Source organism: Macaca thibetana, chromosome X, assembly GCF_024542745.1.
Source record: "Macaca thibetana thibetana isolate TM-01 chromosome X, ASM2454274v1, whole genome shotgun sequence".
Classification (NCBI taxonomy): Eukaryota; Metazoa; Chordata; class Mammalia; order Primates; family Cercopithecidae; genus Macaca; species Macaca thibetana.
Window position 1 is genome coordinate 42649239 of NC_065598.1, and position 27918 is coordinate 42677156.

Below are 27918 nucleotides of genomic sequence, written 5' to 3' on the forward strand. Positions count from 1 at the left end.
AGTAAAGAAGACCACCTCATCAATTTGGGCAGGCATCATCTAATCCCTTGAGGGCCTGAATAGAACAAAAATGCTAACATGCTCTCTCTTCTTGAGCTGGGACTCCCATCTTCTATTTTCTCATGCCGTCAGACATAGGAGTTCCTGGTTCTCAGGCCTTGGGACTAGTGATGGGAGTTATACTGTCAGCTTTCCTAGTCCTTCCTTCGGCTTGCAAATAGTGAAACTTCTCAGTCTCCATCATTTCATAAGCTAATTACTATAATAAATATCTCTCTGCCTCCTCTCTCTCTCTGTATATACACACACACACGCACGCGCATGCACACACGTACAAACACACATAAGGGTACATATATATAGATTCTATTTCTCTGGAGAACCCTGACTAATACAGTTCCCATCAGGATTGCTTCAGGTGCCCACTGCAATAACCTGTTCTTTAATGCACCCTCTATTGGCTTTTCTCCTCACTGTCTTGCTTCCCACTCTTTATCACTCATGTGGCTGTGGATCACCTCCTAAACAAAATACATGCACCCAGGTCCTTATCTTGATGTCTATTTTGGGTAGGGGGAGGAGCAAATTAAGATAGTGGTAGTGGTTCTTGAATGTGCCTGAGTGAGTTAATCCCTCCATGTCCCCATTCACAACCTTGAAACCAAGGGGGAAATCTTTCTCAGCTCATATTTCTGGGTGAAGTGTATGTTGCTTCTCTTTATTGTCTAAAGGGTCAAGATGCTTCAGCAGCTGAGGTGATTACAGGATGTATCTTTTGACTGCAGTGAGGCTTGAGAGACCAACTGTAAAAACTCAACTGAGGAATGAGACTTGTGATGAGTCTATCATTTTGCTGAATGTGTTAAATGTATTTTTTGCAGATTATTTGTGAATTGTTCAAATCGTATGTTTGTACTAAACAATGACTCATCTACTCAATTCTTGTATTTTTTTCAACAAATAGTATAGAATGTTTTTTCTATATTAGACACAGTACTAGGCACCAAGGACATATTAGTAAAAAGAGCATACATGGATCATAGTTTCATGTTCTTTCGGAATTTAGATTCTATTAGAAGAGACAGACAATACATCGCCAATTAGATAACCCCCTTTTAAATTATAATTATGATAAATGCCATAAAATAGAATATATACATTCAGTGGGGCTTCTGAAAATCTAGAAACCAAACACTATGCGAACCAACAAGATATAGAATTATCGATACATTCTTAGCCTTCTTGAAGTGATTAACATACCTTATACCTATACAGTTTTATTTACCACTTTGTCTCACAGTGGAAGAATATCATGCTGTGTTATTTCTATTTTGTTACTCTCAACAGCACAATGACTGTCAATGCTATTAACTGGTTCCATAGAAACTTTACTGCTGCCTATAGTAGCAGAGTGAATTATTGACAGGGTTAATCTTCTCCCAAATAATTTAGCCTTTCTGCAATTTACAGCAGTAAGTTTCTCAAGTGTGTATTTACTACAAAACCATCCATTTTTGGCTTTTATAAAAGCTGTAGGAGACATTTGTTACCTTGTCCTGTCACACTATGTAGTGTTAAATAGCGATGGTTTAATGTCATAAAATATAGTGGGGAAGACTGCTGAGACTTGAATATAATCAATTTGCTCCAATTCTAGTTTAGGTGAAAATTTATTGCTAAATTGCCTTTTTAAGAGCTACTTTGGTTATTTAATATTGATCTCAAAATGATTAAGAAATGAAACACTATTGATTTTTAAATGAAAAAAGTCCTTATAATGACAATAAGAACCAGATTGCAAAAATTTTAGGTGATAGAAGTAGATTTTAATAGTCTCCATCAGTTCCTAGAGTTGAATTTGCAAGCTATATAGTTCTTTTGCTTAGGTTGGAAAGTCCAACAAGGTTAAAAAAAAAAAAAAAAAGTCCAGTTTGCTAACTGTAGAACAAAAGACATGTTGTACAAATGTTGATATACTAAAAAATCATGAAATAGAGCTATATTTGACTATGGCCAGCAAGGATTTAGATCTAAAGTCATTACCTCATCACTAAATCTTAGAAAGCTTCTTGGGCCTGGTAGCAGGCATACAATAACACATGTTAATTGTTGTTTCCTGAATTATTTTCTGGTCATGCCCCTGTCCTGATTTTCCTTGAGTTACAGTAGCCTACATAGTCCTTGATGTTTTAAAGTCATTTCATATCACCTAGGAAGTAAGATCAAATCAGAAATTGTGACAGATATCTTTTTGATTTGGGATCAAAAATAATTTTCTAGAGGACAAATTTATGTCATCAATAAAGTAATTAAACTGTTTCAGATGAAAATCTTTCTAGAAGTTTCCTTGCCTTTCTATTCTCAAAGAAGTAGGTTTGTAGGTTTTCAGGATCATTTTTGGCACTTCTGCTCTTTTTCAGATAAAGACCCTCTTCTTAAGGAGCATGTTTGTACAACACTCCAAACAACTGTGCTTATCTATTTCCTCTTCACTCCATGACTAAGAGCTCTTGAATGGGTTATTGTGTTCTACTTTCATTTTTGCCTTACATAAATGCTGGTTTTGCTCCTTTGGAACAAGTACATGAATGTTTTCTCTTCTTTCTTACCTATCATCCTCTCTCCCTCTAGCTGTCATTCAGGGCTAGATTTTTAAAAAACATTCCAGTGCTAGCCAATTACACAATTTCTTATCCTTCACTAGACTCTTAACTTATAACAAATTCCACAACCACCATAGAAATGAAATGAAAAGAAATCTATATAAAAATTGTTCTCATCATTTTATAATTCAATTCCCATTCCTTTGTATGATTTCTGTAACACTTGCTGAATTCTAAAAGTAATTTTTTTCCAAAGAGGCCATTGGTTTAAAACAAATCTTTATTTGCTATACACTCCTAAATGTTAATACCAGTTGTAAACTCCACCAGTAGAAATTTAATTTAAATTTAAAATGATGACTTTTCTTGAGTTACATCATCTCTGTACAGGTATATGCATTAATATGCCATCTATATTCAACTTACTTTATATAGATGGGTGACTATAAATAAGGTAAAGATAGAAGCTCAGAAAAGAAAGTCAAAATAAAGTAACAATTGTATAATCTAATTTTGCTTAATTTATACAAAGGTATGAATTCAATCTTCAGCTTCTACCTGAGGTAAACAGTATTTACATCAAACCTTTGAGGCATGTGTTGTGTTAGCTATAAAGGGTTTGAAAGAGAAAGAAAGGTAAATAGACTGCAGGCTTTGTTTTCTCTGCAATACATTCAATGTTCTAGTTTCAGAGGACAATAGCAGTAGTAATCTCTGCAATTGCTAATCAACATTGCATCACCAGGTCTCACATCTTGGCCATCCATTATTACTTATACAAATAGTGTGCTTTTGGCTTAGTTTTTATTCTTAAGTGTTTTAAGTTGGAAAGCAAAGTACATCTGACCTTATTGAAAAGTATTTGAAGAGGAAAAAGGTGGAACAAGAACAGAACCTTGCAGTGATTGTCCCCCCTGCAGGAACACCAAATTGAAGAACTATCACCACAAAAAACTATCACCACAAAAAAACACCTTCACAAGAACCAAATATCAGGTGAGTGATGACAATGCCTGGTTTTAATATTAAGGAAAGAGTCACTAAAGAAGGTAGGAAAGACATGATTGAATTGCCTACATCACTCGTCTACCATCCCCTGGCAGTAGCCTTGAGGCATGGGAAGAAAACCCGTGCACTTGTGGAAAGGAGAGTGTAGTGATTGTGGGACTTCGCATTGGAACTCAGTGCTGCTCTGTCACAGCAGAAAGCAACATGGGGCAAAACTCAGCCACAGCTCACGAAGGGAACATTTAGACCAGCCCTAGCCAGAGGAGAATCATCCATCCCAGTAACTGGAACCTGAGTTCTGGCAAACCTCACCACCATGGACTATAGTGCTCTTGGCCTCTGAATAAACTTGAAACACAGTCCAACCTACAAGGCCTGCAATTCCTGAGCAAGTCCTGGTACTGTGCTGGACTCATAGCCAGTGGACTTAGGGTACAGATGACCTGCTGAGATACCAGCTGGACCACCAAGAGAGTGTTTGCATTACACCTACCCCAATCCCCAACAGCTCTGCGAGAGACTCTTCTCTTCCATTTGAGGAGAGAAGAGGAAAGAGTAAAGGGGACTTTCTCTTGCAACTTGGATACCAGCTCAGCCACAGTAGGATAGGGCACCAGGCAGATTCCCGAGGTCCCCATTCCAAGCCCTAGCTCCTTGACAACATTTTTAGATACACCATGGGCCAGAAGAGAACCTGCTGCCTTGAAGGGAAGGACCCAGTTCTGGCAGAATTCATCACTTGCTAAATAAAGAGCCCTTGGGCCCTGAGGAAACATCAGTGGTAGCTGGGCAGTATTCACTGTGGGCCTTGGGTGAGACCCAGAGCCTTGCTGGCATCAAGGGTGACCCAGCACATTCCCAGCTATGGTGGCCACTGGGTGAGATGCCTTTTGTTTGAGGAAAAAAGAGGGAAGAGTAAAAGGGACTGTGTCTTGCAGCTTGTGTACCAGCTTGGCTACAGTTGGGTAGAGCACCAAGCAGACTCCTGGGGTCTCCGATTCCAGGGCTTGGCTCCTGGACAGTATTTCTGGACCTTCCCTGCGCTAGAGAGGAGCCCAATACCCAGAAGAGAGAGACCCAGACCTGGTGGCATTCACCACAGGCTGACTGAGGAGCCCTTGGGACCTGAATGAACATTGATGGTAGCCAGGCAGTACTTTCCATGGGCATGGAGGGGGTGGTAGTAGCCACAGGGAGAAAATCCTTCTGCTTGAGGAAAGGAGAGGGAAGACTGGGAAGGACCTTGTCTTGAAGCTTACATGCCACTTCAGCCACAGTGGAGTGGAATAGAGCACCAAGTAGAGTCCTAAGTTCCTTAACTCCAGGCCCTGGCTTCCAGATGGCATTTCTGGGCTCCCCCTTGGCCCAAGGGAAGCTCACCATCCTGAAGGAAAGAACACAAACCTGGCTAGCTTTGCCACCTGTGGATTGTACAGCCCTTGGGCCTGGAGAGAACATCAGCAGTAGCCAGGCAGTGGTTACCATGGGCCTTGGGCAAGACCTAGTGCTGTGCTGGTTTGAGGTCTAACCCAGTGCAGTCCCAGTGGTGATGGCCACAAGGGTGCTTGGGTCACTCCACCCTAGGTCCAGGAGGCTTACCACAGAGAGAGAATCCATTTGTTTGGGAAAAAGTAAGAGAACAACAAGAGTATCTAGCTGGTAATCCGGAGAATTATTCCAGATCTTATCCAAGACCACCAAGGCGGTACCTCCATGAGTCTGCAAGAACCACAGCATCACTGAGCTTGCAAAGTTGGCTTAGATCACAACACCCAAGCACCTTCTAATACCTGGAAAGTCTTCCAAGGAAGAATGGGTACAAACAAGCCCAGACTGAAAAGACCAAAATAAACCCCTAACTCTTCAATGCCCAGACAACAAACATCCACAAACATTAAGACTAACCAGGAAGCCCTCATTAAATAAACTAAATAAGGTACCAGAGACTAATGCCAGAGTGACAGAGATATGCGACCTTTCAGACAGCGAATTCAAAATAGCTGTGTTGAGGAAGCTCAATGAAAATCAAGAGAACACAGACAAAACAAATTCAGAATCTTATCTGATAAATTTAATGAAGAGATTTGAAATAATTAAAAAGAATCAAGCAGAAATTCTGGAGCTGAAAAATTCAATTTGCCTACTGAAGACTGCATCAGGATCTCTGAACAAAATTATCGATCAAGCAGAAGAAAGAATTAGAGAGCTTGAAGACAGGCTATTTGAAAATACAGTCAGAGGAGACACAAGAAAAAAAGAATAGAAAAGAGTGAAACATGCCTACAAGATCTAGAAAACAGCCTCAAAAGGGCAAATCTAAGAGTTATTGGCCTTAAAGAGCAGGTAGAGAAAGAGATAGGGGTAGAAAGTTTATTCAAAGGGATAACAAAAGAGAACTTCCCAAACCTAGAGAAAGATAACAATATACAAGTACAAGAAGGTTATATAACACCAAGCACATTTAACCCAAGGAAGACTACCTCCAGGTATTTAATAATTGAACTTCCAAAGGTCAACAATAAAGGATTCTAAGAGCAGCAACAGAAAATAAATGAATAACATAAAATAGAGCTCCAATACGGCTGGCAGCTGTCTTCTCAGTGGCAACCCTACAGGCCAGAAGAGAGTGGCATGATGTATTTAAAGTGCTAAAGGAAAATAAACTGTTACCCTAGAATAGTATATCTGGTGGAAATACCCTTCAAACATGCAGGAGCTCCAATACGTCTGACAGCAAATTTTTTAGTGGAAATCTTGCAGGCCAGGAGAGAGTGGCATGACATATTTAAAGTGCTGAAGGAGAAAAGCTTTCATCCTAAAATAGTATATTCAGTGAAAATATTCTTCAAACATGAAGAAGAAATAAAGACTTTCTCAGACAAGCAAAAGCTGAGGGATTTCATCAGCACTAGGGCTGTCCTACAAGAAATGCTAAAGGGAGTTCTTCAATCTGTAAGAAAAGGACTTTGATGGGCAATAAGAAGTCACCTAAAGGCACAAAACTCACTCACTAGAAACGGTACGAACACACACACAAAATACCCACAAAATATTATAACACTATAATTGTGGCATATAAACTACTCATATCTTGAGTATAAAGACTAAAAGATGAGCCTATCAAAAATAATAATTACAGCAACTTTTCAAGTAAGATATAAATGGAAACAACAAAATGTTAAAACAAAGGGAATGAAGTTAAGTGTAGAGTTTTCTCTTTGCTTGTTTGTTTCTGCAATCAGGGTTATCATCAGTTAAAATGAGATATTATTGGCAAGCCTCACGGTAATCTCAAATTAGAAAACCTACAATAAATACACAAAAAATTAAAAGCAAGAAATTAAAACATATCACCTGAGAAAATCACAAGTATTTGAAGAGGTACTTTATTATTTGAGGTTTCATATCTTATTGTCACCTTTTTGTGGTTTATATGTATTAGCAAATTCCTGTAGCTCTAAGTCCTAGACTGTATTCATATGCCTAATATCATTCCATTCACATCATGTTCAGTAAATACTAGTTTAAAATTACAATAGCGATGATGATGAATATAATTCTAAGTGATGGCTGATGTAATAGCAATCATTTTACTTCTTTAATATTCTCTTCTTTGAGCCTCCTTCTTTATCACCATATGTTACAGTGAAACCTTTCCAAGTTAGTATGACATTACACATTTTATTAAGTGGATTCTGAGTTAAAGGACACACTGATAAAGATTGCAGATGAGAGGAATCATAACAAAGACAGGAGATTATTTAAATGAATGTTATGATTAGGAAGTACATTGATAAGGACATCAGAATTTGAGAGATAGGAGATCAACAACACCTACTGTAGAAACGTTATCAATTTGAATAACAGGAAGCTTTTTTTTTATTTTAATGATCATTATAGAGTAAGAATCTAAAAGAGTTGGAAGGGAAGAAATCTAAGCAATTCTCATTTTCATCCTATTGTGTCTCAAGGGCATTAGAAATATAGCAGTATCTGAAGCCAGGGTTCAGAGAAGATATTAATCAGTCCCTGAAGCTGCTACTCCCAGATCCAGGTAACTGGAGGCCCAGCAGGTCAGCCTAGCACTCTGAGGCCCAACATCACCACTGTAGAGAATGGCTGTGCTCCAAATCATTCTCACCATTGTGAGAATCATTCCACCTTTTTCCTGTGGAATCATTATTTTTTGTTTGTATGTTTTGCTCAGATAAAATGTTTCACTTCATGGGAGGACATTTTGCCTAGGACTGATTCATCATCAGTGAGAATGGCAGTGATTTCTGTGTTTTGGAAACTCAGACAAGAGTCAAATGCTTTCAAATTCCAGAGAATCATATTTTTCTCTTCTTTTTATGGTACCTAATCACAACTTCTGGATAAGTGTGTGTATGTGTGCAGTGGTGGGCAGTGTGAACTTGTGAGGGGAGAGAAGAGTGTAGGGAAGTGAGGAGAGAAGACTCTTCAAGTACATGCTGCTGGTGTACCACCTATGATTCCTTCAAAGCCTCTTAGTGCTGAATTTCTAACTGCCAGCACCTGAATTTCTTTGCCCAAGAAATTTCTCGAGTCTTCACAGACTGCTTTGTTCACCTTTAGAAAAAACTTCAAGTGCCCTGGAGTCATCCTCACCCCTACCACATGCTAGATATATGTCCTTCTATGACAAATAGGAGTTGGACCAATTCCTCAGGTAGAATACCTCTGAGCTGTCTACACCATCTCCTGGAGTTTCTAGTGGCCTTATGCTCCAGTTTTATGAAAGTTTTGGTCTTTGTAATAGCATAATAATAGCAAAATAACAGGGAAAACTTTCAGAAAGGTAAGAAATAACTATTATCTGCAAATACATACTTAACGACCCAAAAAAATCAACTGAAAACCTTTTAGAATTCAAGAGTTCCATAAAATGTCAGGATAAAGATAAATACGCAGAAATAAATCACTTGCATGCTTACCAGAAAATACTATTAAAGTTAAAAGATTAAATCAATAATAGCATCAAATATTATAAAATCTAAAAGGCACAATTCTAACAAGAAAATGCAGTCTCTGTGCATAAGACTGAAAATTTATCAAAAAAGAGAAAATATTTGGAGAAAAAATGGAGTAATATACCATATAGCTGAAAGAGAACATTATTTAGAGATTGCATTCCTTACCAAATTTATTTAAAGTTTTAACACAATTTCATTCAAAATTCCTGTCTTTGTAAATTGACACAATTATTTTAAAGTTTAGCCAAAAGAGCAAATAGGCAATAACAATTGAAATATAAGAAAATCCTCAAGATTTCACAACTTACCACAAAGCTACAGTAATCAAGGTAATATTGTCAAAAGGATAGACACATAGATCAATGGACTAGAATAGAAAGCCCAGAAGTAGTCACACAAAACTATGGTTAATTACAAACATCACATGTTCTCACTCCTAAGTGGGAGTTGAACAATGAGAACACATGGACACAGGACGGGGAACATCACACACTGGGCCCTGTTGGGGGGTCGGGGGATAGAGGAGGCATAGCATTAGGAGAAATATCTAATGTAGATGACTGGTTGATGGGTGCACCAAACCACCATGACACGTGTATACCTATGTAACAAACCTGCACGTTCTGCACATGTATCCTAGAACTGAAAATATAATAAAAATATGATTATTTAATTGAAAGTTTTATTGCAATAATTATAGATTCACTATGGTTTTAAGAAATAATAGAAATAAATCTCATACCCTTCACCTAGTTTCTCCCAATAGTAAAATTTTACAAAACTATAGCAAAATATCAAAACCAGAATCCATCAATCCTATTCAGATTTCCCTAGTTTTACTTGTATTCATGTATGTGTGTGTATGTGTATTTAGTTCTATACAATGTAATCACATGTAGGTTCCTGTATCTATCACCACATTAAGATCCAGAATAGTTCCATCACCAAAGCATCCCTTTTGTTTGCCTTTCTATAACCACAGTTACCACTTTCCTGATGCCACCAACCACCCTGTTCCTAAACCTGGCAGCCACTAACCTGTCACTATTTCCATAACGTTGTCATTTCAAGAAGATCACATAAATGAACTTTTCAATATGTAATCTTTTGTGATTGGCTTTTTTGAACCCCAGGAAATGGTGTAGAATGAATGGAGAGTTAAGAGGCATTCCACCTAAGAAACTGGGGTAGTTACATTTCAACTCCTGTCCATCATATAGAGGCCTATATTGGCATGTGGTTCAGGGCACTTAAAGCTTTTTTTCACTGGAGATTTGTCCAAGTTGTTGAGTGTATCAAGTTGGTTTATTTTTGTTACTGAGTAGTATTCCATGGCATGGATACATCCCCATGTGTTTAACTATTTACCTGTTGGACCACATTCAGGCTGATCCCAGTTTTTGGTTCTTATGAATGAAGCTACTATGAACATTCTTGTACAGATTTTTGTTGTAAACATAAGTTTCATTTCTCTGGGATAAATCCCAAGAGTGCAATTGCTAGTTTGCATATTGACTACATATTTATATTTTAATTACATCTTTAGCTTTATAAAAAACTGCCAAACACTTTTTGGGAGTGGTTGTACCATTTTACAGTAATTCCCACCAGTAATGTGCAGGTGATCCAGTTTCTTCTCATCTTTATCAACATTCAGTGTTGTCTCTATTTTTTATTTTAGCCATTATAATAAATGCAGAGTGATATGTTATTTTGCATTTTAGATCATTTGGATAACTTGGCTTTAATTTGCGTTGATGGATGCTGATGTGGAATATCTTTATGTGTTAATTAACCACCTGTATGCCCTCTGTAATGAAATGTCTCTTCAAGTCTTTTGATCATTTTCTAATTGGAAGTTTTTGAATTTATACTGTTCAGTTTTATGAGCTCTTTATATATTCTAAATACTAGTCGTTTGTCACATATGTGGCTTGGAAATATTTTCTCCCAGTCTGTAGCTTGTCTTTCCATCCTGTTCATGTGGACTTTCACACAGCAAAAGTTTTTAATTTTGATGAAGTCCAGTTTATCAATGTTTTCTCTTATTGGTTGTGATTTTGATGTCAAGTCTAAGAACTTTTTGCCTAGCCTTAAATCCTAAGATTTTATCCAGTGTTTTTTCTAAAAGTTTTATAGATTGACATTTTACATTTAAATCCATTGATCTATATTGAGTTAATTTTTGTGTAAGATATGAGATTTATGTCGAGGCTTTTGAAAAGGCTCTCCTTCCTCTATTGAATTGCTTTTGCATCTTCACCAAAAATCAGTTGAGCATATCTGTATGGGTCTATTTCTGTGTGAACTATTCTGTTTCATTTATATATTTCTCTCTCCCTTCACCAATATCACATTATCTTGATGAATGTAGCTATATAGTAAGCTTTAGTATATGGCAGAGTGATTCATCCCACTTTATTCTTCTTTGTCAAGATTGTTTTACCTATTCTAGGGTGTGCACCTTCCACATAACTTTAGTATAAGCTTGTCTATGTCTACAATAAACTTTGCTGACATTTTTATAGGGTTTGCATTAAGCTTATAGATCAATATAGGGAGAATTTACATCTTTACTCATGTAAATTTATTGATGTTGATTGATGTTGAGTCCTTCAATCAAAGAACATGGTATATCTCTCCATTTATTTAGGTCTTATTTGATTTGCCTTATCAGCATTTTCTAATGTAAAGCATACAGACCCTGGATATGTTTTGTTAAGTGTATACCTAAGAATTGTATTTTCTTTAAGCAACTGTAAGTGGTGTATTGTATTTTTAATTTTAGTTTCCTCACACTCATTGTGAGTATATGAAATGCAATTGACTTTTATGTTGATTTTGTATCTTGCAAACTTGCTTAATTTGTTTATTAGTTTTAGGAGTTTTCTGGTAGATTCCTTGGGATCTCTACACAGACAATCATGTCGTCTGCAAATATCAATAGCTTATCTTCTTTTCCAGTCTGCATTCCCTTTATTTCTTTTCTTGCATGTTTCAATGACTAGATCTTTCAGTGCTATGCTGAATTAGAGTGGTGAGAATAGATATGCTTGCCTTGTTTCTAATCTTAGGGGAAAAGCAATTAGTCTTTCACCATTAAGTATGATGTTAGCTATAGGTTTCCTATAGATGCTTTTTATGAAGTTAAGGTAATTTCTCCCTATTTCTAACTTACTGAGAATATTTGTCATGAATGTGGATTTTTTTCAAATAATTTCCTGTGTCAATTGGCATGATTATTCTTATTTAGCCTGTTGATATGGTGGATTCCACTGACTGGTTTTTAATATTGAACCGGCTTTATATACCTGCAATAAATCCCATTTGGTCATTGTATAGATTCTTTTTATGAATTGTTGGATTTTATTTGTTTTAATATTTTGTTGAGGCTTTTTGCATCTAAGTTTATGAGATATATTGGTCTACAGATTACTTCTTTTGCATTATCATTGTCTGGTTTTGGTAGTAGTGTAACACTGTTCTCATAAAATGAGTTTGGAAGGAGTTAGGACATGTTTCCGCCTTTTCTATTTTCAGGAAGAGATTGTGTAAAATTAGTGTTGACTCTTATTTATGTGTTTGCTAAAAATCTCTAGGAAAACCATCTTTGCCTAGAGAGCTCTCTTTCTGGAGCTTTTTAATTATAAGTTTACTTTATTTAATGGTTATAAGGCTACTCAGCTGATTTGTTTCATCTTGATTGAGTTTTGGTGATTTGTGATCTTCAAAAAATTAATCCAGTTGTTGTAAAATGTATAAGCATAAAGTTATGCATAGAGTTTTCTTTTAATGGCTAAAAGATATGTAGTGTTAGCTCTTGTTACATCCTTGATGTTGGTGATTTGCATTTTCTCTCTTTTTATCATTGTCAGTATTTTCTATGATTTGAATGTTTGTGTCCCCTGTCAATTCATACCTTGAAACCTAATCACCAATGTAATGGTAATAAGAGGTGGGAAGGGACGTGAACTAGATGATGAACAGAAGATTCTCCAGCATCACTCCCTCCGCAAAAATACAACAAGAAACAATTCAAAGACAAGAATACCACCTCACAGTCTGCAGAACTCAGGAAAGAAGCAGAGCAACTCCCTGAGCTCACAGAATTGAGAGAAGCCATCATCAGTAATAGAAATGGTCATGTCACACTGCACTTTCCCCTGCCCCAAGCCAGCATAATGCCACTCCCAGAGAACTTCCCTAGACCTATTGTTTCTTTGGTAAGAGGAGAGAATTGAAGGAGAATGTTCAATCTCCCCATGAATCTGGGAGTCTTTGTGGGAAGCTCACTCTGGTTCTATCACACAGAAAGTATTTGGAGTGCCAGGAGGGCTGAACCACTGGGATGATTGGGGACCAAAAAAGCAGGGATCTGATTGTAGTGACTAGCATGCAGATATTGGTGGCTACTCTGAGCTCTGATAATCAGGAAGACCACATTTAAGCAACTGGCTGGAGCCATAGTGTTTCAGAGAACACAATACTCGAGAAACCTGAATCCCTGGGCTAGATTTTAAACAAATTCCAGGTGCTTGTGTGGAGCCTTCCCCTAGCCCCTAACAACTAAAATGTCAGGATTAAGTTCCAGTGGGCACTTAAGTATTCTCCAGACTGGGAAACAATGGCAGGGCAGGGAGCTACTTCCAGTTCTGACTATAAGTCCTCTCCAGAATGGGAAGAAATAACAGGCCAGTATTTAAGTTCCCAAACTAAGTAGTAAAGGTCTACCACCACCAAAGAACACCTGCAAAACCTAGAAGAGGTGCTTGTCTTCTTAACTAAGTAGACATTATTGTGAAGGTGGAAGAATTGCTAAAATTCAAGGAAATATGACACCACCAAAAGAGACCAAGCTCCAACAATGGATCCAAAAAAATTGAAGATCTATGAAATGTCAGACAGGAAATTCAGAATTATCCTCTAAAAGGAGTTTGGGAAATCACAAGAAAATATGGATAGGAAACCAAATAAAATTTGGAAAATGATTCAGAAACAAAAATAAATATTTGACAAATAAATAGAAATAATTAAGTCATAGAAAGAATTAATAATTGAACTGAAAAACTCATTAGAAAATTTCAACAGATGATTTTCTCAAACAGAATGAAGAATTAGCAAGCTTGAAGACAAAACATATAAAATTAGTCAATCAGAGGAGAAAAAAAAAAGATACAGAAAACTAAAGAAAGCCTATGAGAATTATGGGATACCATCAAGTAAACTAACCTCTGCATTATAGGATTTCCAAAGGAGATGAGAGAGAAAAAGGCCCATAAAGCATATACAAAGAAATAACAGCTGAAAATTTCCCAAATCTAAAGAAAGATTACACCATCCGAGCACAGAAAGGCCAAAGGTCACTAATTAAACCCAAAGAAGAAATCCTCAAGGCATATTATAATCAAATTAGCAAGAATCAAAGGCAAAGAAAGAATACAGAAACCAGCAAGAGTGAAGAAACAACACATTTGACAGAGTCAAAATGTGAATTTTAGTGGATTTCTCAGCAGAAACCCTGCAGGTCAAGAGAGAGGGATGTTATATTCAAAATACTGCAGGAAAAAAAGAAAACAAACTCAAACTTCCAATCAAGAATAGTAACCAGCAAAGCTATTCTTCTAACATGAAGGAAGGTAAGGATTTTTCCAGACAGACAAAAGCTGAAGGAATTAATCAACACTGGACTTCTCTTACAAGAAATGAGGAAATCCTTCAGTCTGAAAGAAGTGGACACGAATGTGTACCAACAACAACAATAACAACAAAGACATATGAAGGTATAAAACTCACTGGGAAAAGAAAGACAACAGACAAATTCAGAATACTCTACAGCTGGGGTTGGAGCAAGATGGCAAAATAGAGGCCTCCACCAATCATCCTCCCCACAGGAACAGCAAATTTAACAACTCTCTAGAAAAAAAAACAAAGCACCTTAATAAGAACCAAAAATTAGGCACCAGCTCAGTCACAGTGGGAGTCGGGTAAAGCACCAAGCCAGTGTTCGGAGTCCCTGTTTCCATGCCTTGGCTCTTAGAGAGCATTTCTGGACCTGCCCTGGCCCAAGGAAAACACACTTTCCTGGAGGTTGAGTCTCAGGGCTGGCAACAATCAACATAAGCTTACTGAAGAGCCTTTGGACTTTAAGAGAACATCGGTGGTAGCCTGGAAGTACTTCCCATCGGCCTGTGGTGGTGGTGGCCATGGAGAGAGGTTTCTTTAACTGTGGAAGAAAGAGTGAGAAGGACTTTGTCTCATGGTTTGAGTGCCAGCTTAGCCATAGTAGAATAGAGCACTAGGTAAATTCCAAAGGTTCCGGACTCCAGGTCCTGGCTCCTGGATGGCATCTCTGAATCTGCCTAAAGCCTGCTGGAACTTACTACGCTAAAGGGAAAGACAGAAGCCTGACTATCTTTGCCACCTGCTGATTGTAGAGTGCTAGGGCCTTGAGAGCACATAGGCTGTAGCCAGGTTGTAGTAACAGCAGGCCTTGGGGGAAACCCAGTGCTGTGCTGGCCTCATATCTAACCCAGTTCAGTACCATTCATGGTGACCACAGGGGTGTTTATTTCACCCCACCCCCTATTCTAGGTGGCTCAACAAAGAGAGATAGAGACTATTTGTTTGGGAGAAAGTAAGATAACAACAAGAGTATCTGCCTGGTAATCCAGAGAATTATTCCAGATCTTATCCAAGACCTCCAAGGTGGTACCTCCATGAGTCTGTAAGAACCACAGCATTACCGGGCTTGGGGTGCCCCCAATGCAGTTATGGCTTAGATCACAATATCCAAGTGTCTTCAAATACATGGAAAGTCTTCCAAAGAAGGACAGGTACAAACAAGCCCAGAATGAAAAGACTAAAATAAATATCTAACTCTTCAACGCCCAGACATCCACAAGCATCAAGACCAATCAGGAAAACATGACCTCATCAAACAATTAAGTCACCAGGTACTAATCCCATATAAACAGAGATATGTTACCTTTCAGACAGAGAATTCAAAATAGCTGTTTTTAAGGAAGATCAATGAAATTCAAGGTAACACAGAGTAGGATTTCAGAATTCTATAATATAAATTTAACAAAGAGATTGAAATAATTTAAAAGAATCAAGAAGAAATTCTGGAGCTGAAAAATGCAATTGGCATCAGGGTCTCTCAAGATAAGAACTGATCAAGCAGCAGAAAGAATTAGTGAGCTTGAAGACATACTATTTAAAAATACACAGTCAGAAGAGACTAAAGAAAAAAGAATGAAGCATGCCTACAAGATCTAGAAAATAACTTCAAAAAGGCAAATCTAAGAGGTATTAACCTTATAGAGGAGGTAGAGAAAGAGATACAGGTAGAAAGTTTATTCAAAGGGACAATAACAGAGAACTTTTCAAACCTAGAGAAAGATACCAATATTCAGGTACAAAATGGTTATAGAACATCAAGCAGATTTAACCCAAAGAAGACTACCTCAGGGCGTTTAATAATCAAACTCCCAAATGTTAAGGATAAAGAAAAGATCCTAATAGCAGCAAGGGGAAAAAAAAAAGTAACATACAGTGGAGCTCCAATACATCTTGCAGCAGATTCAGTGGAAGCCTTACAGACCAGGAGAGGGTGGCATGACATATTTAAAGTGCTGAAGGAGAAAACAAACAAACAAACAAAAAACTTTTACACTGGAATAGTGTATCTGTTTAAAAAAAAAAAAAAAGAAAGGAAAAAGAAAAAATCTTTCGAACATAAAGGAGAAGCAAAAGCTGGGGCATTTCATCAATACTAGACCTGTCCTACAAGAAATGAATAAATGCTAGAGAGTTCTTCAATCTGAAAAAAAGGATGTTAATGAGCAGTAGGAAATCATCTGAAAGTACGAAATTCACTGGTAATAATAAGTACACAGAAAAACACAGAATATCATAACACTGTTATTGTGGTGTATAAACTACTTCTTATCTCAGGAAACAGACTAAAAGTTGAACCAATAAAAAATAATAAGTACAACAACTTTTCAAGACAGTGACAGTACAATAAGATATAGAGACAACAAAAAGTTTAAAAGTCAAGTGATGAAGTTAAAATATAGAGTTTCCATCAGCTTTCTTTTTGCTTCCTTGTTTGTTTTTGTAATCAGTGTTAAGTTGTCATCAGTTTAAAAGAGTGGGATATATGATAATATTTACAACAAGCCTCATGGAAACCTCAAATAAAAAACATACAACAGATATGCAAAAAATAAAAAGCAAGAATTTAAAACATACCACCAGAGAAAATCATCTTCCCTAAAAGGAAGATAGAAAGGAAGAAAAGAAGACTACAAAACTACAAGAACACGAAAAATGGTAGAAGCAAGTCTGCACCTATCAATAATAATAACATTGAATGTAAATAGACTAAACTCTCCAATCTAAATACATAGAGTGGTTCAATGGATTAAAATATAAGACCCCATTATCTGTTGCCTATAAGAAACACACTTCACCTATAAAGACACACATAGACTGAAAATTAAGTGGTGGAAAAAACACTCCATGCCATTGGAAATCAAAAGCAGCAGGAGTATCTGTGCTTATACCAGACAGAATAGATTTCAAGACTAAAAGTATAAAAAGAGATAAATAAAGTCATTATATAATGAAAAAGGCATCAATTCAGTAAGATAATATAATAATTGTAAATACGATATGAACTGAATACTAGGGCTCACAGATGCTATTATATAGATATTAGAAGCATATACTGATATCAGAATGTACAGATATAACATACAGGTATTAGAAGCAAATATAATATACAGATATTATAATATTCAGATATTAGAAGCAAATATTATTAGAGCTACACAGAGAGATAGACCCCAATACAATAATAGCTGGAGACATCAACACTACATTTTCAGTATTGAAAAGATCTCCCAGAAGGAAAATCGACAAAAAAATATTGGACTTAATCTGTACTATAGACCAAATGGACCTAATATTTACAGAACATTTCATCCAATGGCTGCAGAATATGCATTCTTCTCCTTAGCATATGGATTAGTCTCAAGGATACAACATATGTTAAGTCAAAAAACAAGTCTCAAAACTTTCAAAAAATTAAAATAACATCAATCACTGTCTCTGACTACAATGAAATAAAACTGGAAATCATTAACAAGAAGAATTTGGGAAGTATAAAAACTCATGGGAGTTTTAAAATATGCTCCTGAATGACCAGTGTGTTAATAAAGAAATTAAGAAGCGCATTGAAAAATCTCTTGAAACAAATGATAATGGAAACACGACATACTAAAACCTATGGGATACAGCAAAAACAGTACTAAAAGGGAAGTTTATAGCAACAAGCATCTACATCAAAAAAGTAAAAGAAAATTAAAACAACCTAGTGATGTATCTTAAATAACTAGAAAAGAAATACCTAATTGAACCCAAAATTAGTAGAAGAAAAGAAATAATAAACATTAGAACAGAAATAAATGAAATTAAAGAAAACAATACAAATGATCAAAGAAATGAAAAGTTGGCTTTTGTAAAAGATAATCAAAACTGACAGACCTTTTGCCAGACTAAGAAAAAAGAGAGAAAACTCAAAATCAGAGAAGAAAAAGGAGATATTACAACCAATGCCACATAGATTCATAAGATTATTAGTGGCTGCTATGAGCGACTATATGTCAATAAATTAGAGAATCTAGAAGAAATGAATAAATACTTAGATATATGTAACCTGCCAAGGTTGAACCATGAAGAAATTCAAAACTTGAATAGATCAATAACAACTAATAAAACCAAAGCCTTAATAAAAAGTCTCCCAATAAACAAAAGCCCGGGACCCAGTGGCTTCACTGTTGAATTCTACCAAATATTAAAGAACTAATACCAATCTGACTGAAACTATTCCAAAAAACAGAGGAAGGGGGAATACTTCCAAATTCATTCTACAAGGCTAGTATTATCCTGAAGCCAAGACCAGACAAAGACATATCAAAAAAGAAAAACTACAGGCCAATATTTCTGATGAATATTGATGCAAAAATCCCCAATGAAATACTAGCAAACCGAATTCAACAACACATTAAAATGATTATTCATTATGACCTAGTGGGATTTATCCTATGAATACAATAAGGGTTGAACACAGACAAATAAATGAAGGTGATACATCATATCAACAGAATGAAGAACAAAAGCCATATGATCACTTATTGATATTGAAAAAATCATATGATAAAATTCAACATCAAATCCTGAAAACACTCTGTATAAAAGGAACATACTTCAATAAAAGCCACATATAACAGACCCGCAGCTAATATCATACTGAATGGGGAAAAACTGAAAGTCTTTATGACCTGGAAAATGACAAGGGTGCCTACTTTCATCACTGTTATTCAACATAGTAGTGGAAGTGCTAACAAGAGCAATCAGACAAGAGAAAGAAACAAAGGGCATGAAAATTGGAAAGGAAGAAGTCAAATTATCCTTGTTTGCAGATTATATGATCTTATATTTCGAAAAACCTAAAGACTCCAGCAAACAACTATTAGAACTAACAAACAAATTCAGTAAAGTTACAGGATACAAACAAACATAGAAAAATCAGTAGCATTTTTATATGCCAACAGCAAACAATCTGAAAAAACATCAAGAAAATAATTCTATATACTATAGCAACAATAAAAAAAGATACCTAGGAATAAACAACCAAAGACATGAAAGACTGATACAATGAAAACTATAGCCAAAGCAATACTGAGCAAAAAGAACAAAGCTGGAAATATCACAATTACCCAACTTTAAAACATACTACAAAGCTATAGTAACCAAAACAGCATGGTACTGGCATAAAAACAGACACACTGACCAATGGATCAGAATAAAGAACTCAGAAATAAATCCACACATTTACAGCAAAACTCATTTTCAGTAAAGGTACCAAGAACATTGAGTAAAGGATGGTCTTTTCAACAAATGGTGCTGTATAAACATCAGAACAGAAATAAATGAAATTAAAGAAAACAATACAAATGATCAAAGAAATGAAAAGTTGGCTTTTGGAAAAGATCATGAAAACTGACAGACCTTTTGTCAGACTAAGAAAAAAGAGAGAAGACTCAAAATCAGAGAAGAAAAAGGAGACATTACAACCAATGCCACATAAATTCATAAGATTATTATAATCATAAGATTATTATTATAAACTGTATATTCACATACAGAAGAATAACACTAGATGCCTATCTCTCACCATATGCAAAAATCAAAGCAAAATGGATTAAAGACTTAATTGGCAGACCAGAATCTATGAACATAGTATAAAAAAACATTAAGGAAGTGCTTCAGGACATTTATCTGGGTAATAATTTTGGAGGAAAGACCTCAAAGCACAGGCAGCAAAGGCAAAAATAGACAAATAGAATTACATCAAACTAAAAATGCTCTACATAGCAAAGGAGGCAATCAACAGAGTGAAGAGACAGTCTATGGAATGTGAGAAAAATATTTGCAAGCTATACATCTGACAAGGGATTAATAACCAGAATATATAAGGAATTCAAACAACTTACTAGCAAAAATAAAAATAAAAAATAAAAAATAAACAAGTAATCTGATTAAAAGATGGGCACATGATCTGAATAGACATTTCACAAAAGAAGATATACTAATGACCAACAAGTGTATATAAAAGTACTCAACATCATTAATCATCAGGGAAATGCAAATCAAAACCACAGTGAGATATCATCTCATCCTAGTTAAAATGGCAGATATCAAAAAGACAAATGTAACAAATCCTAGCAAGGATGTAGGGAAAGGGGAATGCTAGTATGCCATTGGTGTGAATGTAAATTACTACAGCTACTATGGAAAAGGGTATGGAGGTTCCTAAAAAAAAAAAATAACAATTGATCTAACATATGATTCAGTAATCCTACTGGTGGATATATATGCAAAAAACAGGAAATAAGTATATCGAAGAGACATTTTCACTCCCATGTTTATTGCAGCACTATCCACAATGGCCAATATATGGAAGCAAACCTAGCATCCATTAACAGATGAATGCCTAAAGAAAGTGTGGTGTATATATATACAATGGCATATTATTCCACCATAAAAAAGAACTAAATACTGTCATTTGCAGCAACAAATTGAAAGACATTATATTAAGTGAAATAAGCCAGGCATAAAAAGATAAATATCACATGTTCTCATATATGTGGGAACTAAGAAAGTTGGTCCCGTGAAGGTGGAGAGTAGAATGATGGTTACTAGAGGCTGGAAAGTATAGGGGGTAGAGGAGTATAAAGAGATTTTGATTAATGGGTACAAAACTGCAGTTAGATAGAAGGAATACATTCTAATATTTGATAGCACAGTAGGGTAAAAATAGAAAATGACAATTTACTGTATATTTCAAAATAGCAAGAAGAGAAGATTTGGAATTTTCTAACATAAAGAAATGACAAACGTTGGAGTTAATATACTAATTAACCCTGATTTGATCATTATACATTGTATATGTGTATCAAAATATCACATGTACCCCATTAATATGTGCACTTATTATGGGTCATTTTAAAAAAAGAGCTGGGGCATTTCAGAGATGATTAGGTCATGAGGGCTCTACCTCCATGAATGGGATTAGTGCCCTTATAACAGAGGCCCAAGAGAGCTATGCAAGGATGCAGCAAAAGGGCACCATCTATGAGGACTAGGCCCTCACTAAACCAAATCTGCCTGAATTTTAATCTTGGACTTCCTAATTTCTAGAATTATGAGAAAAAAAGTTTGTTCTTTATAAGCTACCAAGTTTATGCTATTTTGATATAGCAGCCTTTACAGACTAAGACAGTATTCCAAGAGTTTTATCAATTCCTCATTAATTTTATATATCATATTTGATGGTTGGATCAAATAATTAAAACACCATCTGACACTCAAGATAACATTTAAAACTGAGAAAAGTGACAGATTAGTGCCCTAATATTTAATTAATTAATTAATTAAAATTTAGAAAGGGAAAAGGACCTAAATAGAAGCTAAATTTCCAAATTTAACTCAAAGTCATAAAATGTTGATAGTTGTGGACTGTGATGAGGTACATGGGTATATTTAAATACCCAGAAAAAAAATTCCCAAAACTATTCAAAGAGATACATTATAAATAAATTTTAAAACATAAATCCAGATGGAATTTCAAAAAATAGACAGTTCAGCAAGAAAAGAGAAACAAAACCATAGGAAACAAACAGAAATGAAATACCTAAATGGCATGCTTAAATGCTATCATATCAATAATTACATTAAGTATAAATAGCATAAATACATCAATCTAAAGATAGGGATGGGCAGGATGGATTAAAAAAACCAACTAGATGCTGTTTATATAAGAAACTCACTTCAAATTATACTATATAGGTAAGTTGAAAGCAAAGGGATGGAGAAAGACATATTCTAGCCTTAATAAAGAATGGAATAAGAGTGGCTATATTTATGTATGACAAAGTATACTTCAGAGCAAATAAAATGGTAAGAGACAAGGGGAGATATTTCATAGTCATAAAAGGATCAATCCATGAGGAAGCTAGAACAATCCTAAATGTGTATACAACAAAAAGTAAAGTCTCAAAATACATGAAGCAAACACTGATAAGCTAAAAGAAGAAACACATGAACCCATAATTACAATTGAACTTGCATTTTCAGAAATGTAATTGCTATGTGTCTTGGCATGGGTTTCTTTGGGTTGATCTTTTTGTGGTTCACTCAGCTTCTTGAATCTGTAGGTTTGTATCTTTTCCAAATTGAGGAAGTTTTCAGCCTAATTTCTTCAAATATTCTTTAAGTCCCATCTATTCTTCTCCTTTTGGGAATCTGATTATATAAATGTTGTATATTTTGTTATCGTACTACAGGTTTCTGAGCCTCTATTCAGATTTTTCTCAGCATATTTTCTCTCTTTTGTTCGGATTCTAGTGATTCATCCTTACGTTCACTCATTCTATTCTATTCTTTATCCTCTCTATTATTGGGCCCATTTAGCCAGTTGTTTTTCTCTTTTGTTGTATTTTTCTCTTTTTTTTTTTATTATATATATATATTTTTAGATGGAGTCTTGCTCTGTTGCCCAGGCTGGAGTTTAGTGGTGCAATCTTGGCTCACTGCAACCCCTGCCTCCCGGGTTCAAGCAATTTTCCTGCCTCAGCCTCCAGAGTAGCTGGGACTACAGGTGCACACCACAATGCCCTGCTAATTTTTTTTTTTTTTTTAGACTAAGTCTCACTCTTGTCCCCCAGGCTGGAGTGCGATGGTGCGACCTTGGCTCACTGCAGTCTCCACCTCCTGGGTTCAAGCGATTATCCTGCCTCAGCCTCCCGAGTAGCTGGGATTACAGGTGCCTGCCACCACGCCCGGCTAATTTCTGTATTTTTAGTAGAGACGGGGTTTCACCATGTTGGCCAGGCTGGTCTCGAACTCCTGACCTCAGGCGATCCGCCTGCCTCGGCCTCCCAAAGTTCTGGGATTACAGGCGTGAGCCACCACGCCCGGTCAAATTTTTGTCTCTTAGTAGAGACAGGGTTTCACCGTGTTGCCTGGGTTGGTCTCGAACTCCTGAGCTCAGGCAATCCACCCACCTCGGCCTCTCAAAGTGCTAGGATTACAGGCATGAGCCACCACTCCCAGCCTATAATTTCCATTTAGTTCTTTTTTATAACTTTTATTTATTTGTTCAGATTTCCTAGTTTACATTTATTTTGAGAGAAATTTTAATTGCTGAACGATTTTCATGACTGATTTATTTCAGTGTTGGCATTTGTTCATAATTTTTCCACATTAAGTTGTGATTTCCTTGGTTTTTGATATGATGGGTAATTTTCAATTGTGTCCTAAACATTTTTGTAGTATACTAGCAGAGTCTGAATCCCATTTAAATTCATCACTTCAGCAGACAGTCAGTCTTTTTAGATTTTGTGTGCAGGTCCTGGCCTACTTTTGTGGGCTGTCTTCCAATGGCAGTTTAATTTTTGGAGCATTTGCAGAGTTAGTTTGGTCTACTTGCTTTATCTGGTGCTGCTGGAGTTCATAATGGTTACTGTTGCCGCTGCCTGAAGAGGTAGAAGGAGTTTCTTCAGTCTGGGTTGTCACGTGTTTCTCAGTGGGGATGAGATTCTTAGGCCACAGAAACAAAGTGTCTCTTCTGGCTGGGCATTTGTTGCAATTGAGTCGCTTTTGCCAATGCCCCTTTTGCCAACTCAGTGTCTCTGGGCCAGTGAGGGGAATCTCAGGTCTAACGGGACAAAGAAACTTTTAAAATCTGGCCATTTGTTGTGGCAAGATTTCTTTTGCCAGTTCTTCCTTGGTATCTCTCAGTGGGAAAGAGGAATCTTAGTCCTGGTGGGAAAAGATAATATGTCCCTGACTGCTTATTGTTAGCAGGTCTCTCACCAAGCCTCCTTGCAAGTGTTTCTGTGCTCACTTAGTGTTAGAGGGGCCCCATTCAATACAGGGCTGCCTTATTTTCTTAGGTTAGAGACTGGAAAATTCTGGGTCTGGATCAAATTATTCTGTCGGATGTAGGAACGTAAGATGCCCTGCCACTGTGTTGGTTCTCCAGTCTTGGGTTTGCAAACCAGTTTTCCTTCTTCTTACCACCTTTCAGAGATCTTTCTTAGCTACTTCCTGCATTATTTCCAGGACTTATAATTGTATTTAATGGGGATGAGGAAGAAAAAAATGGATCTATGTGATCTTATCCAGACTGAAGTTGATTTTTGACAAAAGTGTAAAAGCAATTCAATGGAGAAATAATTATCTTCTCCACAATGGTCCATATAGAGTAGAGGTCCCCTGGTACCAGTCCACGGCCTGTTAAGAACCTGGCCACACAGCAGGAGGTGAGTGGCAGGCAAGTGAGCATTACCACCTGAGCTCTGCCTCCTGTCAGATCAGTGGCAGCATTAGATTCTCAGAGGAGCAAGAACCCTATTGTGAACTGTGCATGTGAAGGATGTAGGTTGCCTGCTCCTTATGAGAATCTAATGCCTGATGATATGAGGTGGAACCATTTCATCCTGAAACCATCCATCCCCCTGCCCCCACAGTTCATGGAAAAGTTGCCTTCCAAAAAAAAGGTTGGGGACCACTGATAGAGGATTATTGCAAACAAAACAAAGTAAAACAAAACCAAACCTTGACATATAATTCATGCTTTCTATGAAAATTAACTCAAACTACAAAATAAATGAGTCCATATTGAATAAGTGATTGAAAATAAATAAATGTACTCCCCCATATGATATGAGGAGAAGAGCAGTTTATCTAAGATTTTTCCTCCCAAACTTGTAATCCTAGTTAATCATGGACTGAACATGAGACAAACCCAAATTAAGGGAGAGTTTACAAAATAACTGACTACTACACCTTAAAACTCTCAAAGTCAAAAAACATTTTTCCAAGACTTTAAAACCATTGTAGACCAGAAGAGAACAAGGCGACATGACAATTAAACAAAATGTAGAATCCTGGATTGTATCCCATAACAAAAGACACTAATGGAAAAACTGGTGAGATCTGAATAACATAGAATTCAGTTTTAAAACTCATGAAGGTAATAAATCATAACATATGTCCCCATATCAGTAATGTGAACCACCACTCATTTAGTCTCAATGAATTTTAATTTAATGCTATGAACTTTATTATTATTATTTTATATTATTTTATAATTATTATACTTTAAGTTCTAGGGTACATGTGCATAACATGCAGGTTTGTTACATATGTATACTTGTGCCATGTTGCTGTGCTGCACCCATCAACTCGTCAGCACCCAATTACTCGTCATTTACATCAGGTATAACTCCCAATGCAATCCCTCCCCCCTCCCCCCCCCCCCCCCCCCCCCATGATAGGCCCTGGTGTGTGATGTCCCCCTTCCCGAGTCCAAGTGATCTCATTGTTCAGTTCCCACCTATGAGTGAGAACATGCGGTGTTTGGTTTTCTGTTCTTGTGATAGTTTGCTAAGAATGATGGTTTCCAGCTGCATCCATGTCCCTACAAAGGACACAAACTCATCCTTTTTGATGGCTGCATAGTATTCCATGGTGTATATGTGTCACATTTTCTTAATCCAGTCTGTCACTGACGGACATTTGGGTTGATTCCAAGTCTTTGCTATTGTGAATAGTGACGCAATAAACATACGTGTGCATGTGCTTTATAGCAGCATGATTTATAATCCTTTGGGTATATACCCAGTAATGGGATGGCTGGGTCATATGGTACATCTAGTTCTAGATCCTTGAGGAATCGCCATACTGTATTCCATAATGGTTGAACTAGTTTACAATCCCACCAACAGTGTAAAAGTGTTCCTATTTCTCCACATCCTCTCCAGCACCTGTTGTTTCCTGACTTTTTAATGATTGCCATTCTAACTGATGTGAGATGGTATCTCATTGTGGTTTTGATTTGCATTTCTCTGATAGCCAGTGATGATGAGCATTTTTTCATGTGTCTGTTGGCTGTATGAATGTCTTCTTTTGAGAAATGTCTGTTCATATCCTTTGCCTACTTTTTGATGGGGTTGTTTGTTTTTTTCTTGTAAATTTGTTTGAGTTCTTTGTAGGTTCTGGATATTAGCCCTTTGTCAGATGAGTAGATTGCAAAAATTTTCTCCCATTCTGTAGGTTGCCTGTTCACTCTGATGGTAGTTTCTTTTGCTGTGCAGAAGCTTTTTAGTTTAATGAGATCCCATTTGTCAATTTTGGCTTTTGCTGCCGTTGCTTTTGGTGTTTTAGACATGAAGTCTTTGCCCATGCCTATGTCCTGAATGGTACTACCTAAGTTTTCCTCTAGGGTTTTTATGGTATTAGGTCTAACATTTAAGTCTCTAATCCATCTTGAATTAATTTTCGTATAAGGAGTAAGGAAAGGATCCAGTTTCAGCTTTCTACTTATGGCTAGCCAATTTTCCCAGCACCATTTATTAAATAGGGAATCCTTTCCCCATTTCTTGTTTCTCTCAGGTTTGTCAAAAATCAGATGGCTGTAGATGTGTGGTATTATTTCTGAGGACTCTGTTCTGTTCCATTGGTCTATATCTCTGTTTTGGTACCAGTACCATGCTGTTTTGGTTACTGGAGCCTTGTAGTATAGTTTGAAGTCAGGTAGTGTGATGCCTCCAGCTTTGTTCTTTTGACTTAGGATTGTCTTGGAGATGCGGGCTCTTTTTTGGTTCCATATGAACTTTAAAGCAGTTTTTTCCAATTCTGTGAAGAAACTCATTGGTAGCTTGATGGGGATGGCATTGAATCTATAAATAACCTTGGGCAGTATGGCCATTTTCACAATATTGATTCTTCCTATCCATGAGCATGGTATGTTCTTCCATTTGTTTGTGTCCTCTTTTATTTCACTGAGCAGTGGTTTGTAGTTCTCCTTGAAGAGGTCCTTTACATCCCTTGTAAGTTGGATTCCTAGGTATTTTATTCTCTTTGAAGCAATTGTGAATGGAAGTTCATTCCTGATTTGGCTCTCTGTTTGTCTGTTACTGGTGTATAAGAATGCTTGTGATTTTTGCACATTAATTTTGTATCCTGAGACTTTGCTGAAGTTGCTTATCAGCTTAAGGAGATTTTGGGCTGAGACAATGGGGTTTTCTAAATATACAATCATGTCATCTGCAAACAGGGACAATTTGACTTCTTCTTTTCCTAACTGAATACCCTTGATTTCTTTCTCTTGCCTGATTGCCCTAGCCAGAACTTCCAACACTATGTTGAATAGGAGTGGTGAGAGAGGGCATCCCTGTCTTGTGCCAGTTTTCAAAGGGAATTTTTCCAGTTTTTGCCCATTCAGTATGATATTGGCTGTGGGTTTGTCATAAATAGCTCTTATTATTTTGAGGTACGTTCCATCAATACCGAATTTATGGAGCGTTTTTAGCATGAAGGGCTGTTGAATTTTGTCAAAAGCCTTTTCTGCATCTATTGAGATAATCATGTGGTTCTTGTCTTTGGTTCTGTTTATATGCTGGATTATGTTTATTGATTTGCGAATGTTGAACCAGCCTTGCATCCCAGGGATGAAGCCCACTTGATCATGGTGGATAAGCTTTTTGATGTGCTGCTGAATCCGGTTTGCCAGTATTTTATTGAGGATTTTTGCATCGATGTTCATCAGGGATATTGGTCTAAAATTCTCTTTTTTTGTTGTGTCTCTGCCAGGCTTTGGTATCAGGATGATGTTGGCCTCATAAAATGAGTTAGGGAGGATTCCCTCTTTTTCTATTGATTGGAATAGTTTCAGA